This window comes from Chelonia mydas, chromosome 23, assembly GCF_015237465.2.
Source record: "Chelonia mydas isolate rCheMyd1 chromosome 23, rCheMyd1.pri.v2, whole genome shotgun sequence".
Lineage (NCBI taxonomy): Eukaryota > Metazoa > Chordata > Testudines > Cheloniidae > Chelonia > Chelonia mydas.
Genome location: NC_051263.2, coordinates 3,418,139 through 3,436,630, shown reverse-complemented (window position 1 = coordinate 3,436,630; position 18,492 = coordinate 3,418,139). Strand labels below are relative to the sequence as shown.

Genomic DNA, 18,492 nt, shown 5'->3' with positions numbered 1-18,492 from the left:
TAAAAAACCCTAAGATGGGTACATAGCTCCGAGAACAGCCACGTAGGTTGACATACTAGGGAAGAGCTGTGTGTGTCTAGTGTGGTGTACTGAGGACTGTGTTGGAATTCCAAGCTGTCACTGCAGACGTGAAGGGGTTTCCCGGATCCTGCTGCCAAGCTAGAGGGCTTTGCGTGCGATCAGATTCAATCGGCAGTGAGCCACCGACAGCAAGGTGGAGTGAATTACGCCCCTCTGCCTTAGTGAGCAGCCTGCTTTGTCTCTCTCTGTTTTGGGGTTCTTGCGTTTTAAGGGTCTGGACTGTGAGAAATAAAGTCGTGTTAAGTTGCAACCTTCCCACAAGAGTGTTGCATGGTTTTATCTAACTTCTCTGGGTGTCTGCTGGGAACACAACATCTAGCTTCCAGGATTGCTAAGCGGGGCTGTGACTCCACCCACAGGGCCTTTGCCAGCTATTTCCAGAGTCCTGAAAATAGAGTTGGGTGACATTTTTTGTGCATATCTCTTTTTTGGGCTGAAAAATACAGATTCGGGGCCATGGAAACAACTGGCAACACCAGCATGGTTTTGGCACTTTGTTTTGGTTGAATTAAAAAAAAAAATCAGAAGGCCATTTTGTTTGGCGTTAACATGTTTTGATTTTGCATTTTGGAATTTCGCTCCGATTTACTGGAAAAATGAACCCATGAAAAATAGGTTAAAAACCCTCAAAAATGGAAAGTTTTGCCACTGGGGTAGCTGGGACGTCCACCTCGTTCTCTGCTTAAACAGGGGTGGGCCCAACCGCAAGGGAAGTTATCAGTCCAACCTTCCACAGGGTGGTACTTCGAATCCTAGGACGGAAAGGGATCTTGAGAGGACTCGAGTCCAGTCCCCTGCACTCAAGGCAGGACTCTGTATTATCTCGACCATCCCTGGCAGGGGTTTGTCCAACCTGCTCTTAAAAATCTCCAATGAGGGAGATGCCACAACCTCCCTGGGCAATTGATTCCAGTGCTTCACCACCCTGACAGTTCGGAAGTTTTTCCTAATGTCCAACCTAAACCTTCCTTGCAGCAATTTAAGCCCATTGCTTCTTGTCCGATCCTCAGAGGTTAAGAAGAACAATTTTTCTCCCTCCTCCTTATAACAACCTTTTAGGTACTTGAAAACTGTTATCGTGTCCTCTCTCAGTCTCCTCTTCTGCAGACTAAACAAACCCAGTTCCTTCAATCTTACCTCATAGCTCATGTTTTCTAGACCTTGAATCGTTTTTGTTGCTCTTCTCTGGACTTTCTCCAGTTTGTCCGCATCTTTCCTGAAATGCGGTGCCCAGAACTGGACACAATCCACCAATCGAGGCCTACTCAGCGCGGAGTAGAGCAGAAGAATTAATTCTCGTGTCTTGCTTACAACACGCCTGCTAATACGGCCCAGAAGGATGTTCACTTTTTTTGCAGCAGTGTTACACTGTTGACTCATATTTAGCTTGTGGTCCACTCTGACCCCCAGGTCCCTTTCCGCAGTGCTCCTTCCGAGGCCGTCGTGTCCCATTTTAGGCCCAGGTTCTAATCCCCGTACCCCCTCTTGCTAATCCTGCTCATGAAATTATCAAACCCTTCTCGAACGAGGGGGGAGATTTTGTTCAAAGGCACAGTGACTCTGGGTGGGGGTGGGGGTGGCATCTCCCAGCTACCTGCCTGTCCTCCCTGGCTTTGAAAGACCTCCCCCGCCCACGCCACCGGCTGGAGGTTGCACAGGAGATTGGCAGCAGAGCCCCAACCACGTGGCTGCCTTGTCTGGCATTAGGGTGGCCAGGTGCCCAGTTTTCCACCGGAAAGTCTGGTCGTAAAGGGGACCTGACTGTGTCTGGTCAGATCTACTGACCGGACACCCAAAGCCCGGTTACTGGGAGCGGGGGAGGCGCCAGGTCATCACCCGCGCTAGCCCCTACTCAGCCGGGACCGTCTCCTTCCTTCGTCGGGCAGCTCCCAGACCCAGCTCCACGGGCAAGTCCCCCCAGACGGAAGGGGGGGGGAAAGCAGCTAGTGACAGGGTGGGGGGGTAAGATGAGTGGATGGGCAGGGCCTCGGGGGAAGAGGTGGGGCCTCGGGGGGGGGGGAGAAGCGGGGCAAGGGAGGTTCCCGCTCTCCTGCTGGAGTGTCCAGTTTTTAAATATTACCAAATTGGTCACCCTATCTGGCATCGATGCGCCAGGCGGCACATGGCAGAGCGCGGGCGTGAGGCCAACCGGAGGGCTCCAGGGGCCTGCGTGCGGGAAGCCGCCATGTCGGCATTTGGCCCGGCGGTTGCACCAGGCCGCGTGCGATCAGCCAAGCCAGTGCGCTCGGGTCTCACGCTTTCCTCCTGGCCTTGTGCAGGCCTGCCTGGGTAACAGGAATAGAAACACATCCCGAACGAAATGGCACGGGTCTTCGCCCGTCCTCCCCGCCGCCCACGCCGGCTCCAGAAGCCAGCCGACATCTCGCTGGCTCTGCTAACCTAATTGGAAGCAGCCTAAGGAGGATGACATATGGGTTAATTAAGCCGTGCCCGAAAGGAACAGTTGAAATGGGGAAGATAATTCACTAGGACTGCGTGCGTCCGCGCCACCCCCGTGCACGTGCCCCTTGACTCTGCGGGCAGGGAGGTGGCTGGATGCGACAGGGGAAGGAAAGGAGGCTGGATGGCTTGAACTTGGGCCCCCCCTAGCAGCTGCAGTGGCTCAGGGGCTGGCCCTCGAGGGCGCTGGTTCGAATCCAGCCTGGACTGGCCGTTCCGGCTGCAGGGTTTGTTAGGGGTGAAAAGTTGATGTTCTGTGCTTGCTTCACGGCGTGGCAAAAAGCATCAGACGGGGCCAGATCCTCACTGGAGTAAACTGGCATCACTCTACTGCCGTCCATGCTGGTTTACGCCAGCCTCTCCGCCCTTTGCAGCCCTGGTCAAGAGGGAGGAGATCAGATCAAGCGTTGAGAAAAGGGGCAAACCCCACGCGACTGCAACGCAGTGGTGTGATTATCTTTAATAGGAAAATAGAAGCTAATATCAGTTCTTAGACAATCGCGGTTCAGGTCAGCCCTGTGGTTCCTTCGTGATCTCAGTGGAAGGGCATCAGGCAGACAGGGTGTCCAGGAGCATCATTATATGATTCAGAGGACTGAATCAAGAATTACAGACACATGCGAAAAAGCCCCTGTCGTTAAAAGAACGTTATGTAGGTTGCAAAGTCGAGGCCTGGGAAAGCGACAGGAAATGCCAACTCTGCGACTGCTTGTGCGGTTCTGTGCCCGACTTGCAAGGAGGCAGGGCCCAGAGGACACCAAAGGTGAGATTCCAGGGCGCACGCACAACGGGACAGTGGTCAGGTGCACGGCCACTGTCCAGCTGGCATTGCACCCTAAATACCGTTCGAACGGAGTTTTTTGCAGGGCATTTCCTGCCATTTTTATTTGTGAAAGAGAAAAATAAGGTGGCTTATGCACCCTTTGCAGGACTTGCGGTCTCAGCCTTCTCTCTTAAGAAACAGGCTTTTGACACCTTGGGCTTCAGAACTAGCTATTAGGGCGGCCAGGTGTCCAGTTTTCGACCGGAAAGTCCAGTCAAAAAGGGGACATGACTGTGTCCGGTCAGATCTACTGACTGGACACCCAATGTCCGGTTACTGCAGGCGGGGAAGGCACCGGGTCATCACCCACGCCAGCCTCTATTCAGCCAGGGCTGCCTCCTACCTGCATCAAACGGCTGCAGCTCCCACCCCGGGCTCTGCAGGCGAGTCCCTCCTGACCCGGGCGGAGGAGTGAGAGGGGAAAAGCAGCGAGCAACAGTGGGGAAGGGGGAAGAGGAGTGGATGGGGCGGGGCCTCGGGGGAAGAGGCGGGACAGGAGTGGGGTCTCGGGGGGAGGAGGCGGGGCAGGAGAGCATCCAGTTTTTAAATATTACCAAGTTGGCAGCCATATGCTGGCTCCATGGGTGGTTGGGAGAGGCCAAAGTGAGGGGCTGGGCTGGGGCTGGGAGTACAGGGGGAAGTCAGCCCACTACTCCCCACCCCTTATTCCCCCCAGGTGCTCTGGCAATTCCCGTGCATTCCCAATGCAGCATCTGCATTGGTGTTGTCAGCCCAGGTTTAGAACGGTCCTGTTCTGTTGTTAATTTGTCAAGTATTATTTTATTAGGTGGCGGGGGGGCTTAGTGGTCAGAGCCCTGAACTGGGACTCAGGCAACCTGGGTTCAAATCCCAGTTCTGCTACTGGCATGTCATCACTGCCCCCGCCCCATGCCTCAGTTTCCCCCCTCTGTTAATGCCTCCTTTGTAAAATGGTTTGAGACCTACGGCTTCTGATAGGCTGCTACCACTTCTCTTAGCAATGCAAGTGATAGAAGAGAAAGGGGGATTTGTGATGGCTTCAGCTAACCCTGAATGGAAGTTGCTGTAACAAAGAAAAGGCACTTTCCTGACTCGAGGGTTTTCTCCCGGTCTCATTTCATAGGCCTGCTGCAAGTGATGAGGGCTTAGGGTCACAGGCCTCCTTTTTAATGGAAAGAATTAGGCAACCTAAATACAGGGGTCCCCAGTTATTCTAGGGGGAGCTGGCAAAGAGTCACATAATGAAGGTAAGATTGTCCATCACTCTTGTACCATCATTTACACCTGGGCAAATCGGTGCGAAACATTCCCCCTCGGATGACAGCGGTGGGAACGTTTTACTCTCAGGGCCAGATTCCCAGCTGATGTCAGTCTGTCTGCAGTTCAGTGCGGGAGCGGAGTTGCTGTGGCGATCGGGGAGAGGGTCAAAAGCCAGACAGATCCTGCGGCGGATGGCAAGAAAGCTACCGCAGAAGGATGGAGACGCGGCGGAAGGATGGGTGGATCGCAGCGTGTGGGCTATGGGTTCTGCGCGGGACTTGTGGGGCGCGTCCCCCTCTCGCTGCTGCATGGCTGGTTCAGTGGGGAGAACGCCCCTGCACTGCGCCCCCCCTGCTCCCTGCAGCACAGCGCCCCCTAGTGCCATGCTGGGGTATTGGGGGCAGACCTCACTGCCAGGGGAGAGCGCCCCCACCCTGTTCCCTGCAGCACAGCGCCCCCTAGTGCCACGCTGGTGCATTGGGGGCAGACCTCACTACCAAAGGAGAGCGCCCCCACCCTGCTCCCTGAGGCACAGCGCCCCCTAGTGCCAAACTGGGGCGTTGGGGGCAGACCTCACTGCCAGGGGAGAGCGCCCCCACCCTGTTCCCTGCAGCATGGCGCCCCCTACTGCCATGCTGGGGCATTGGGGGCAGACCTCACTGCCAGGGGAGAGCACCCCCACCCTGTTCCCTGCAGCACAGCACCCCCTAGTGCCATGCTGGGGCATTGGGGGCAGACCTCACTACCAGAGGAGAGCGCCCCCACCCTGTTCCCTGTGGCACAGCGGCCCTTTAACCAGGGCTGTGCGATCCAGGCTTTGGAGCCAGCCGGCCTCCCTTCCCCCCGTCCAGCCACCTGGGTGGCTGGCTGCGGGGGTGGCATTATTAGCAGTCTGTGCACGGTGCTGCGGGGGGAGACGGGGGGGGGCGGGGCGGCTCCGGCAGCTGGCGGCTCTGTTTGTCGACAAGCAATCTCACTTTTATCAAGCACTGATTTTGAGTCAAAGCATGTCAGGTGGAGCTGGGGCCCGCTGTGTTATTCCCAGCACGTCCCCGCACCCGCTCAGAAATACCAGGGAAAGGAAGAGGGGGCAGCCCATGGGGTGGAGGGAGCAGGGCTCAAGGGGTCATCACCCAGGGCTGAGATCTCACCCACTGGGGCCGGCTTGATCCTCGATGCTGGTGACCTCCCATCCCAGCAGGAGGAAAGAGCCCCCTGTCCCGGAGGGATTGCGGGGGGCTGAAAACGGTGCCAGGGGGCAGGGGACGCTAATGACTAGGGTGATGGGGGTCGAGGCAAAGGAGTTCGGGGTGGAAGAGAAGGATGAAGTCGAAGGGAAGGGAGGCTGGGAAGAGGATGGGGATGGAAGGGATGGGTTGGGGAGGGAGAGGAGAGAAGTGGTGGGGAGGGCTGGGGTGTGTGCCGGGGGGGAGGCTGGGGATCTGGGCCTGCGGGGGTGGGGGGGGTTGTGCTCGGCAGCCTGTCCTGTTTTGTGGGGTTGCTGAGCCCCTCTCCCTGGTGGCAGGGGAGCGGGGACCCCCGCGGGCAGTGCCAGGTGGAGGGAGGGGCCCCGCTCTCAGAACTGGGGACGGGCGAGGGGTGGGCCCATGCTAGGGTGACCAGGTCTCTGGTTTTGGACCGGAACACCCGCTCGACGAGGGATCCTGGTGGCAGTGCTGACCGGGCCATTGACTGTCCGGTTGGCGGTGCCGTGCAGCGGGGCTGGCGGGCTCCCTGTTAGCCTCTGCGCCGCGTGGCTCCTGGAAGCAGCGGTATGTCCCCCCTCCAGATCCTACGTGTAGGGGCAGCCCAGGGGCTCCGCACGCTGCCCCCGCGTCAAGCGCCGCCCCTGCAGCTCCCATTGGCTGGGAACCGTGGCTAATGGGAGCTGCGGGGGCGGCCCCTGTGGGCGGGGCAGTGTGCAGAGCCACCTGGCCGTGCCTCCAGGTAGGAACCGGAGGGGGGACATGGCGGCTGCTCCGCCCAGAGCCTGCACCCCTGAGCCCCGCCTCCCACATGCTCCAACCCCCTGTCCCAGCCCTGATCCCTCTCCTGCCCTCTGAACCCCTCAGTCCCAGCTCTGAATTTGACATCGGGCCTGTGCAGCGTAGCCCTGGGTGGCAGGGAGCCCCTGGGGGTCCCGGGATGGGGCAGGCTGACAGCCAGGGAGCTCACAGGGTCTGTCCTGATCCTGTCGCTTTGGTTCCTCTCAAGCCCATCCTGGCCCCTGTGCTCTTTCCCTTCCAGCCTGAGCCCGCTGGATAACGGCTCCATCCCTCCCAGTGCTGCTGCCACGCACCAGAGGGGGGCGCTGTCTTCCCCAGGCCCGTCAGGCTTTGCTCTCTCCCCACTGAAATCAGCTGCTCCTGCCCTCCCAGTCTGACGGGGCAGGGGGTGAACCGGGCCAAGCTCAGTAGGGCGTCGGTGCCAGGCCCCCAGCTGGGTCCCCGAATGTAGCCACCTCCTTCCCCTTCTGGCCTGCTGTCTCCCCCTAGCCACCCCCCCAAACCCAGCTGCTTCCCCTTCCCCACCCCAGATCCCACTGCCCCGGCCCCCCCATCACAGGCGTCCCCAGGCTGGCGAGAGAGGGGCTCAGGGAGGGATGGGGGGGGGGTTAACCTGTGATGCCCCGGTGCTGACCCCGGGCAGGATGGGGGGGCCGGGCTTTGACACCCCGCCCTGGCCTGTTGGCGCTAAGAGGCTTTGGGCTAAAAGGGCCTTGCTGGGAATGAGGCCGATCGGGGGCTTCTCATGCCTGCAAGAGCGAGTGAATCGGTGATAATAGGAGGGAAAAAACAACCCATCTGATCCCCCTCTCTACCAGCCCCCCCTTGTCCCCCTCCACGATCACCTCGCCTTATTGCCGAAATTGAATACAAGGTGCATTAGCCACATCAGCTTGACCGAGGGCCCTGGAGCCGGCGGCTCTGGCAGGGAGGGAGCCGGGAAGCTCAATAAGGATTCGGATATTAAATCCGCCTCCCAGCCTGGCAGATAAGGGCTGTAATATGCCCCCCTTCCCCCCTCCCCGCCCAGCCCAGGCAGCTGGCAGGTCCCCGCGAAGGGAGTCCAGACAGGTTGGGGTCAGGTGAGTAGATTTTGACCCTGTGCCCAGGGCCTTGTTCTCTGGCAGCCGCTGGGTTCAGCCGTCCTGCTAAGCAGGGCTGGACCCCGGCTGGAGAGCGGTGGGGAGACGTGATGTGGGGAAGGCTGGGGGGGCTCAGCAGGGGGCGCTGGGCTGCGGGGAGCGGGGCAGGGGCTCGGCAGGGGGGCGCTGGGCTGCGGGGAGCGGGGCGGGGGCTCGGCGGGGGGCTCTGGGCTGCGGGGAGCGGGGCGGGGGCTCGGCGGGGGCTCGGCGGGGGGCGCTGGCCTGCGGGGAGCGGGGCGGGGGGTTTGGCGGGGGGCTCTGGGCTGCGGGGAGTGGGGCGGGGGGCTCGGTAGGGGGCACTGGGCTGCGGGGAGCGGGGCGGGGGGCTCGGTAGGGGGCGCTCTGCTCTTTCAGTTGGTACTAGGCAGCCGTGCCCTCTTTCGGACAATATGTAAAATCTAGGTCCTGCTGAAGCCCCCCTGGCTTTTCACCTTCCCGTGGGTTTAGTGGCCTTATCCCCCGGTGATCCCAGGCCGCGGCCCCGAGCACGGCACCGGCGCCGGTTAGGTCTGTCCCTGCTGTGCCCAGCCTCGGCCCCACGGTCCCCGTCTAATTCCCCGGGTCTGTCTGTGCGGCATCACCTCTCCCACCGCCAGCACCAGGGTCTAGATCAAGCCCACTGCCCCCTGCTGGATGGGACCAGAGCTGCTCCGACCTTGGGTGGGTCATGTCGCCCTCTAGAGGCCCCCAGGGGGACTGCAATTGGAAACCCGGTTGATTCCATTTGTTGCCTGTTCCCTTTGGTTTCGGGCCCGAAGCATTCACCTCCCCCTGCCCTGGGATCAGCAGAGAGCTGCTGTTACGTGCTCCTTTATTTCTAGCACGCCTTCAGTTCACAGGGCCCCCTTGCCAGCGCAGCAGGGCCAGGTTCTGGCCTCAGCTCCGAGAGGCTCAGGGCCCTGGGCAGACACCCTGTCTATCGTCACACAGAGCCCAGAGCACAGGGCGTGGGGCTGTTTCTCAGGCCCTGTTCTGGAATGGGGCAGGGGTGAGTTTGCCTGTTAAATAGCTGCTGTGGCCCCCGTGACCCAGGAGTGGCCGGGCTCCCAGGAAGGGGGCACTCCCTAGGGAAACTGGCACTGTGCGCTGCCCAAGGGGCAAGGCCCCACACAGAGAGGGGGAGTGACTTGCTTGCGTTTGCACAGAGCAGGAGAGGTGGGAATAGCTCAAGGACAGACTCTCAGCTCCCCCCTCTCCGACCACCAGCCCCCACACCTCTGCCAGAACTGGGAATAGGACCCAGGAGTCCTGGCTTGCAGCCCCACCATGCTCTCACCACTAGACTCCACTCCCCACCCAGGGCTGGGAACAGAACCCAGGAGTCCTGGCTCCCAGCCACCCCGCCCGCCTCTAACCGCACTCATGTCAACAGTCTCCTCCTGCTCTCTGTTTTCCAAGGCTCCTTTTCTGTCTTTGCCTCAGGCTAGAGCAGGTGAGGTGGGAGCTCCCTGCCTTTGCTGGCCTGCTCCCCCTCCCCTCGCCCTTGTTCCCAGAGCCTTTGAAACAAAGATCACCCCGGTCCGAGCGGGGTTGTCATGTCCCCGGGCTCTCGGCAGGTCCCCGGGCTCGCTAGACACCCCTTGCTGGGAAGGGCAGCACCACGGGCTCCGACAAGCTCTTTTAGGTGCCGCCGTTCAAACGCGCGCAGCCAGCCCCTGCTGTGCTAAGCCGTGCGGGATCTCCGGCGCTGCGCCTTGGCACTGCCAGCCGGGGGCTGTGACGTGACGGTGGAACACAGCTCGCCTGCTGCTGCCGTGGGAATCTCCTCTGGCACGGGCCAGCAGCGGCTCTCAAAGCACCTCACAGAGAGAGCTTGTGAGCAGCCCGAGCTTTAGATGTCCTCTCCCAGGGGGGAGAGCCTGCCCGCCTGCCCGCCTTTCCCTGCCACGTCTCCTGCCCCATGTGAGCCAAAGGGCCCTGTCACCTGGCCCCCTCATGCCGTCATTGGCATGGGTACGAGGTGGGCGTGAGACACTTGTGGATGGTCCCGATTCGCACAGGGTGTGCGAGGGGGAGGAAGGTCTGGGGAAAAAGCTCTAAGATGCCCACCCAGAGGTCAAAGCATCGGGGAGGGGGGAATCCCAGATTCTCAGCAGTGTCAATTCCCCCCAGCCCCAATCAGATAGAACGGGTCAATCAGAGAACCACCCAAGATGGTCAAAGCTGGCAGTGAAGGTCCCACTGAGTTTCACCTCTCAGACCTTAAGCAGTTCAATTGGGTGTCAACTCTGAAACCTAGTGATGTTCACTCGAACCGTATGAACCATTTCACCACTGAGCCTTTTAGTGAGAACATCCAACTAATGTGCCTATCTTAAACCTCTTCCCCATGTGCTGAGAGCTCCCCCCACTCACACGTACTCCCCAAAACCCCTGTACTGCCCTTCGGCTTCATCTGGAGGGGAAAAACTGAACATTTCGGGTGCTGTCAAATCACTGGGATATTGTACTGAGCTAAATAATCCTGGGTGAGCTCACTGATTGGGACAGTGAGTTCACGGCAACACTGCTTTGATTAATGTCCGTGAAACTTCAACTTTCTGGTGATGAATGGATGGATAAATAGGTAAATAGATATTTTGATTCTATGGTTCCTAGGTGCTACATAATACAAATAGCCAGCTAGCTATAATAAAGCAAGAGAAAGATTTGCTAGGGGACTACAGAAGGGATTGGATAAACTAAAAGAGAGTTTGTGAAGTACGATGGAAGGATGAACAGAGAGATGGTTAAATCCTTTGGATGGATGGATGGATGGATGGATGGATGGATGGATGGATGGATAAAGAGATGGACAGATACTATGAATAAATAGATAGGAAGAGAGATAGGTAAATGTGCATAAATGGAAGGCTGAGGAGAAGGATAGCGCAATAGAAGGATAGGCAGATGAATGGGAGGCTAGCTAGACCCAGGGAAGGTTAGAGAGAGATGGATGAATGGATGGAAGGATGGAGGGATAGATCGTGATGGTTAAATATTGAGGGTGGATGGAAGGGTGGGTAGAAGGTAGAACAATGGCTAACTAGTGGGCAGGGTGATGGGGGGGGCATGGCCAGATTTGGGGCGTGAGTGTGGCCTGAGATGGGCCCAGATTTCACAGGGCGAGTCCAGGGCAGCTGGGCTGTGCTTGTGAGGGCATTGCAGGGCCTAGCTGGCATTGCAGGGCCTGGGGTGGACCTGGCATGGAGAGGGAAGGATGGAAAAATGGATAGATACCAGGGACGCAAGGTGAGGTAGAAGGATAGAGAGGTGAACCGATAGATGGATAGGTCAAGGGGTGGATAAATATTGTGGATGGAGAGAATGGTGGGTAGGAGGAGAGAGAGATAGGAGGAAAGGATGGATGGATGGATGGATGGATGGATGGATGGATGGATAGGTAGAGCCATGGAAGGTCGGAGAGAGATGGATGGAGAGATACTGGGGAGGGATGGATGGACAGAGGGATAAAGAGATGGCTGGATGGCTAGTTAGAGCAATGGATAACTATGGTGGCTGGTTGGAGGGAGATGGCTGGACAGACAGAAGGATGGAGAGATACGGGGGATCCCCTGGCTGGACACGTAGAAGGAGAGATTTGAGGACAGACAATGTCTACAAGCACTGGAAGGGTGAAAATGACACAACCACTGTCATGAGCTGCCGCAGCGGGTGGAACCTGAGCCTTGCAGTGCGCAGAGTGCCAGCCACCACTGCTTGGGCTAAGGGAGGGACTCCTCCAGCCGCCTGCGGCAGTAGGCTCTTATCCACTGCAGACCAACCCGAGGGCAGACACGCAACACCCAGGGGCCTGAGTCCAGGATCTGAGTTCAAGGCTCTGTACTAATGCACAGCTGAGGGATGGGCGTGATTCCTCCTGATGGGAGAGGGGGGCCTGGGGAAAGAATGGTGGGTCTCTGGAGTTGGCCCTGAAGATGGGCAGAATGAGATCTCCCAGGGACCAAAAGGGGCAGTGGCAGAAGGGGCCCCGCAGGGTCCCTAGGAAGAAAGGACTGGAGATCAGGTTAGCACCCAGGTGGCCCAGTTATGGCCCAGGCTCCCATTGTGCCAGGTGCTGTATATTTTCTTTTGCTATTAGGTGTATTACGGTAGCACCGAGGCACCCCAGGCCCCCATGGTGCTAGGTGCTGTACATGTTTATGGCTATTAGGTGTATTATGGTGGTGCCGAGGTGTGGTGCTAGGTGCTGTGAGCCACTATGCCATGGGGGGGAGGCCGTGCCACCTCGCCCTCAGGCCCCACCCCCTCCACCTCCGCATGGCCCTGGCCCCTGGACTTGGGGAGGGTGATGATGGGGGCAGGCGGGATGGCTGCTGACATCTCTCTCGCTCTCTCTCCCCAGGCAGTGGCGGTGGAGGCTTGCATGCCCGGCGAGAGGCGGGATGAATTCCTGAGGAGAGGTAATTGCCAACGTGCCATGTGCTGGGTGGGGGCAGGGCGAGGGGGGGAGGGCATGGCCAGATTTGGGGTGCGAGTGTGACCTGAGATGGGCCCAGATTGCACAGGGCGAGCCCAGGGCAGCTGGGCTGTGCTTGTGAGGGCATCGCAGAGCCTGGCTGGCGTTGCAGGGCCTGGGTGGACCTGGCATGGGTGTTGCAGGGCCTGGTGCAGGCCTGGCGCAGGCGTGGCATGGGCCTCGCAGGCTCTGTGCTTGCCAGGCACAGGCCATCTCAGCGGAAGGAGCATTCGGCGCAATGAGCAGCGAGGAGACCCCATTGCCCCGCTGCTGTTCTGAGAAGGCAAGTTAAGAGTCAGCAGTGAGCCCTTGTCGCCAAGAAGGCCAATGGCACCTTGGTCTGTATTAGTAGGGGCGTTGCCAGCAGCTCGAGGGACGTGATCGTTCCCCTCTATTCGGCACTGGTGAGGCCACACCTGGAGTATTGTGTCCAGTTTTGGGCCCCCTGCTACAGAAAGGATGTGGACAAATTGGAGAGAGCCCAGTGGAGGGCAACGAAAAGGATCCGGGTGCTGGGGCACATGACTTACAAGGAGAGGCTGAGGGAACTGGGGTTATTTAGTCTGCAGAAGAGAAGAGTGAGGGGGGATTTGATAGCAGCCTTCAACTACCTGAAAGGGGGTTCCAAAGAAGATGGAGCTCAGCTGTTCTCAGTGGTGGCAGATGACAGAACGAGGAGCAATAGTCTCAAGTTGCAGTGGGGGAGGTTTAGGTTGGGTATTAGGAAACACTATTTCACTAGGAGGGTGGTGAAGCGCTGGAGTGGGTTACCTAGGGAGGTGGTGGAATCTCCTTCCTTAGAGCTTTTTAAGGCCCGGCTTGACAAAGCCCTGGCTGGGATGATTTAGCTGGGGATTGGTCCTGCTTTGAGCAGGGGGTTGGACTAGATACCTCCTGAGGTCCCTTCCAACCCTGATCTTCTATGATTCTAAAGCTGAACGCTGATGAACCCGTGTAGGCCCCTCTCAGACATGTGCTGCATTACCGCTAGGCTAGACACTGGGGGGACCCACTGGCCAGTGTGTGTGACATCTGCAGAGAAGAGGGTCAGGGATGGCCCTGCCTTGGAAGCTTTAACTGAAGCCAGAGCCACCCGTGCTGTTAGCCCTGGAAGACCCGAGTTCAGTCCTTGGGGTGCCAGCCACAGTGGTGGGCATCTCGCCAATACTTTAAAACATTGCCATTGATTATTGGAATCAGAAGATTCTGTGCTTGACTCCTGGCTGTCTCGCCCAGTCTGTTCCCCGGGGGTTTCAGAGCCCAGAGCAGTGGTTCCTTAACTGGTTTATTTTGGACGGCATTAGGAATACATGAATGGGAACACCGCGCTTTTGGCTGATGAAAGACTAATGCAAGTAAGCCGGCTTTTATTTAAAATGATAATTCATTCGATTTAGACGTATGCAATAGGGTTAGAATATTTTAAAGGATTACTCAGAATTTGAGAGGGTGTTGAGCGATTAACAGCAGGGTTGCAAGGTTCTGTTGCAGGCACGGACCAGGACCCTATTATGCCAGGGGCTGTACCTTTTTATTCCTATTAGGTGTATTATGGTAATACCTAGGTGCTCCCGTCATGGACCCGGCTTCCATGGCACTACAAGCTGTACATTTCTGTTGCTATTAGTTGTATTACGGTAGCACCTAGGAGCCTCAGGCATGCACCAAATCCTCATGGTGCCAGGAGCTGTACGTTTTTTGTTGCTATTAGGTGTTTTACAGTAGTACCCAGGCGCCCCCACTCCTGGACCAGGGCGCCAGGTGCTGTACAGATGCAGAACACAAAGTCGGTCCCTGTCCCAGAGCGCTGCCCATCTAAGCAGATGAGACAGTCCGAGGGTTGTGTCTTGGGGCGGAGGAGGGTGGTATGTTTGTTATGAGAACCCTCTGCCCCCCCGGCTGATCGGTGCCATGTTAACCGGCCTGATGGCCGTTTGAAGGGATCTGTGGAGGGAAACACCGGCAGGAAATGATGTGAATGGCAATGGCAGGGTAACCCACTTCCCAGGCCCTGGAACAGCTGGGTGGTGGCTGCCTATCTGGCTATGTCCTGGCTGGCCCGGGCGACTCCTCCCCAGGCTGGCACCCCAGGTTCCAAGGGGATCTGAATCCTGCATTGGCAGCAAACTGCGACAGACCCTTGCTTGTCTACAGGGGGAGCTAATCCAAATGAACTCTTAAAATGGGTTAGTTAAACCCTTTGTGGACACTCTGATTCAGAATTAAAGGGGCCTTAATTCTGTTTAGCTTTATTCAATTCCAAAGCTGCTCCTCGGGGAGGAGCCTTTTGTGCCATCATGGAGTATCCCGCCCCCCCGGACTGATGTCTGCGGTATAGGTCCTATGAAACGCAGTCCGCTTCCATCCATCAGGGGACAGCTCCCACTCCCTCCTCTGCCTCATTACTCCGCTCGCTGGTATATTACGGGATTGTATTATCATGCTTACAGGGTTAGTGCCCATGCCACTGTGCGGAGCAGCTAACTTCCACTTCCAGCTCGTTAGGGCTTGTGAAAAATTAATGGTCCTATCTCCGGGGCTCAGGGCTGCAGACAGCTGTACGGGCCGGAGAGGGGGCGCACCCCACTCTATCAATGGAAGAGTCGGGAAGCCAGGCTGGGTAGAGCAGGGGGTGCTGGGAGTCAGGACACCTGGGTTCTGTTCCTAAATATAGCCCCTGAGAACAGCGGGTGGGGAGGAGAGTGCTTCTGTCCCAGCTCCTCCATAAACAGAGGCGTCAGTGCGGCGGGGCTGTGAACATGGGCCGGCTAAGATGTGTGTCTAAATGAGCACCCACGGCTGTGTCCCTGCTGTGCCATCCATTGGGTAGCCAAGCGGCAGCTGGCATGGCGCAGCTACCCCCTGTAACGATGCTGGTTCTGGCGGGACCCAACTGAGAGTGCCAGTTCAGGACAAATTGCTTCAAGCCGGGCAGTTACAGCCCGAGGCTGGGGTTTTTCCACCTCTAATGCAAACCAAACCCGCCAGACAGAGAAGACTTTGGTTTTACCCACTGGCTGACCACAAGTCACACAAGCAATTCCCTTAGACACTCCCGTTTCCCAGTATCACCACCAGTGCCACTCGTTATGGGACAAATGGTTATGAAAACCAACACCCCAGTAAAAGAAGAAAGGTTCTCTCGATCCCAAAGGGCCAAGCCCCAGACCCAGGTCAATATACAAGTTAGATCTTACTCACAAATCACGCTGTTGCCAATCCTTTAGAATCTAAAATCTAGAGGTTTATTCATAAAAGGAAAAAGATACAGATGAGAGCGAGAACTGGTTACATGGAATCAATTCCATACAGTCATGGCCAAGTTCTTGGTTCAGGCTTGTCGCAGGGATGGAATAGGCTGCAGGTTCAGATCCAGTCTCTGGAGTCCATCCACAGCTGGGATGGGTCTTTCAGTCCTTGGTTCAAAGTTTCAGCGTAGCAAAGCCCCTCCAGAGGTCAGAAGCAGGATTGAAGACAAGATGGAGGAGCTGCAGAAGCCTTTTATAGTCTCTTGCCATGTGGTCTTTCTGTCTTTGTCCCAAAGACAAGCTGCCCAGCACACGGCCTGGAAAAACCTCAGAGTTCTGTCCTCAGGCAGGTCCCTGCACACCTTGGTGAGTCCCCAGGCGTGTCTGCCTTCTCTCAGTGGGTCACTTGTGTCGCTGATGGTCCTTAATGGGCCATCCAGCAGGCTAGGCAGAGCTGAGACCAACTTGTCTGGGGTGTCCCCCAGAAGCAGAGCACAAGTTTGAAATACAGACAGTCTAGAGCCAATACTTATATCTTTAAATACAAAAATGATACACGCAAACAGACAGCAGCATTATAACCAGCAAACCATAACCTTGTCTTAGACACCTTATCTGACCCCCTTTATACAAGATTTGGTGCCACTACAGGACCTTGGTTGCAACAGTGTTCTATACGGTCCCAGTTCAAGTCAATAACGTCACACCCCCGTCTGGGAATTGTCTGCGGGGATAGAAGAGGGCCTGGATGGACCCCAATAGAGGCACTGCTCCTCAGCACTGCCGGGCCCAGGGCGGGGTTATGCCAGCAGAAAAGCATGGATGGCTCTTGTTTGACACGCAGACCTCCCCGCCAGAATACAAGTCCTGCCATCACGGCATTTGTAATACCCCCGCCACAATAGCAGCCAACCGTGCTCTATGCAACTCGTACCCCCCCTCACAATAAAAGCTCCATTGATGCTCTTTCTGTACCTACCCCCCCCCCCCCACAGCCCCGTAATGGGGCAGTGTGCTGGGGTAGCCAGCCATGTACAATCTGCTGTACCTGCTGTCTGCCAGCCTAAGAGCCAGGACTAACTGGGATTTCAGCCAGCCTGAGAAATGTCTGGGTCCCACCAAAGGGCAGAGAACACAGGGGGGTGGGGACAGGAACTATGGGGAGTACGTGGTGCTGGTCTGGGGGAGGGGCTCCTGGGAGTCAGGGCTTGGCCCCGGAGTGGGAACGGGAGTCCGGGAGGTGGGTGAAGAGGCATCTGAGCCGGGTGGAGGAACTGACTGTTTGTTTGCCTGGCCTGTTACCCTGGGAGGGGATTTCACGCTGAGAGTGATCTGGGAAAGACCAAACACCTGGGGGAGGGGAAACGGAGGCAGGGCGTGCCTGCCCCGCCAGGCTTGGCCAGCAGGGGGTGCACCACGGCAGCTGAGCCTGTGACACCCCCACCATAGTAAAAGCCCCAGCCATGCCCTCTGTAGCTCCTATCTTCCCCCCATGATAAGGTGCTGGGAGGGGGCACTCGGGTTAGCAGGGGGAGGGTCTGGCTCCCAGTCGTGGGGAGGGGCTGTGGCTGACCAGCTGAGCTTAGCAGGGCAGTGGCTGTAGCCTCTTCCCCCGCCCTCCATTTCTCTCTCTTCCCCGCCATTTCTCTCTCGCTCGGTGTAATTGATTCTCTTCTCCTTGGGGAGAGAAAGAGAGATAAAGGCTCAGAGCCGCCGCTGACTTCGATCCACATCTGCCTGGCAACAGCAGGGGTTGTTTTCGTCCGCACACAGGGGCGGTGTTCTAGGGTTTAGATCGGGGGCGGGCAGGAAGCCAGGATTCCTGGGTTCTATTCCTGGCTCTGGGAGGGGAGTGGGGTCTAGTGGTTAGAGCAGTGGGGGCTGGGAGCCAGGATGCCTGGGTTCTATCCCTGGTTCTGAGAAGGGGAGGTCTGGTTGGTTAGAGCTGGGGGGCTGGGAGCCAGGACTCCTGGTTCTATCCCTGGCTCTGGGATGTGGGGTCTGGTTGGTTAGAGCTGGGGGGACTGGAAGCCAGGACTCCTGAGTTCTATCCCTGGCTCTGGGAGGGGAGTGGGGTCTAGTGGTTAGAGCAGGGGGGCTGGAAGCCAGGACTCCTGGGTTCTATCCCCGGCTCTGGGAGGGGAGTGGCGTGTAGAGGTTTGAACCAAGCTAACTGGCTGTCAGGACTCCTGAGTTGCATTCTGGTCTTTCGTGAAACTGCTCGGCATTAAGCAGCTGCTTGAGAGCGGCAGGATGGCGCCAGACTTAGGGCACTAGTGTCTCGGCTCTCCCACTGATGCGCCTCCTTGAGCAGCCGCTCCATGCCTCAGTTTCCCCATCAGTACAATGGGGCTCCTGTGGGGATGGGGTAGTGTGAATAAATACACTGCAGCCTGGGAGGTGCTCAGATATTGCAATGATGAGGAGCAGAGGCTCTCACTCACGTCTCGGGTGTGTGACTCCTCTTAGGAAGGCAGCTCCCCAGGGGGGTTAAAAACGTGGTGGGGGTGGTGGGATTGTAGGGTATAACAAGCGTTGCTTTTCCCTTTGTAAAACACTGAACCATAACGACTCAGGACCCTCCCTCCATTGCAGTTCGTATGGTGCTTTCTTCCCTCCGCCCCTTGAAACAAGATCATGGTACAGACAGCGGGGGCTAGGAATTAGCCCCCCAGTTCTCAAATTGCAGCCAGTTGGAGCGGGGTGGTCAGTGTGTGGCTGAGGGTGAAACTTTCCCCGTCACCTGTGTTGGATTATTATTAAGTGTAGCACCTAAAAGCCCCGGCTATGAGCAGGATGGGGGGTTCCCCGTCGGGCCGGGCGCTGTGTCAGACCCTGGCCATGCGCGGGGAGTCCCCTGTCAGGCCAGGTGCTGTGCCAGACGCCGGCCGAGATCAGACGGGGTCCCCTGTCAGGCTGGGTGCTGCACAGACCCCAAGTGAGAGACAATCCCTGCCCCCAAAGTGCTCACGGTCTTGACAGCTAAAGACTGAACGGGGAAACTGAGGCAGAGAGCGGCGAGATGACCTGCCCA

At 57.6% G+C, this 18,492-nt stretch overlaps 1 protein-coding gene across 3 annotated transcripts in view; it reads left to right on the top strand.

The window, feature by feature from the left end:
- Positions 1-18,492, top strand: part of LOC102931110 (leucine-rich repeat and fibronectin type III domain-containing protein 1) — a 53,521-nt gene that overhangs the window by 23,623 nt on the left and 11,406 nt on the right. For 2 of the 3 annotated variants that reach the window (XM_037884680.2, XM_043534773.1), the window contains exon 2: positions 12,097-12,154. The exons of the other annotated variant lie outside the window; for it this stretch is intronic. The gene's annotated coding sequence lies outside the window, so the exon portion shown is untranslated. The remainder of the gene's footprint in view (positions 1-12,096; positions 12,155-18,492) is intronic. 3 annotated transcript variants of the gene reach the window in all.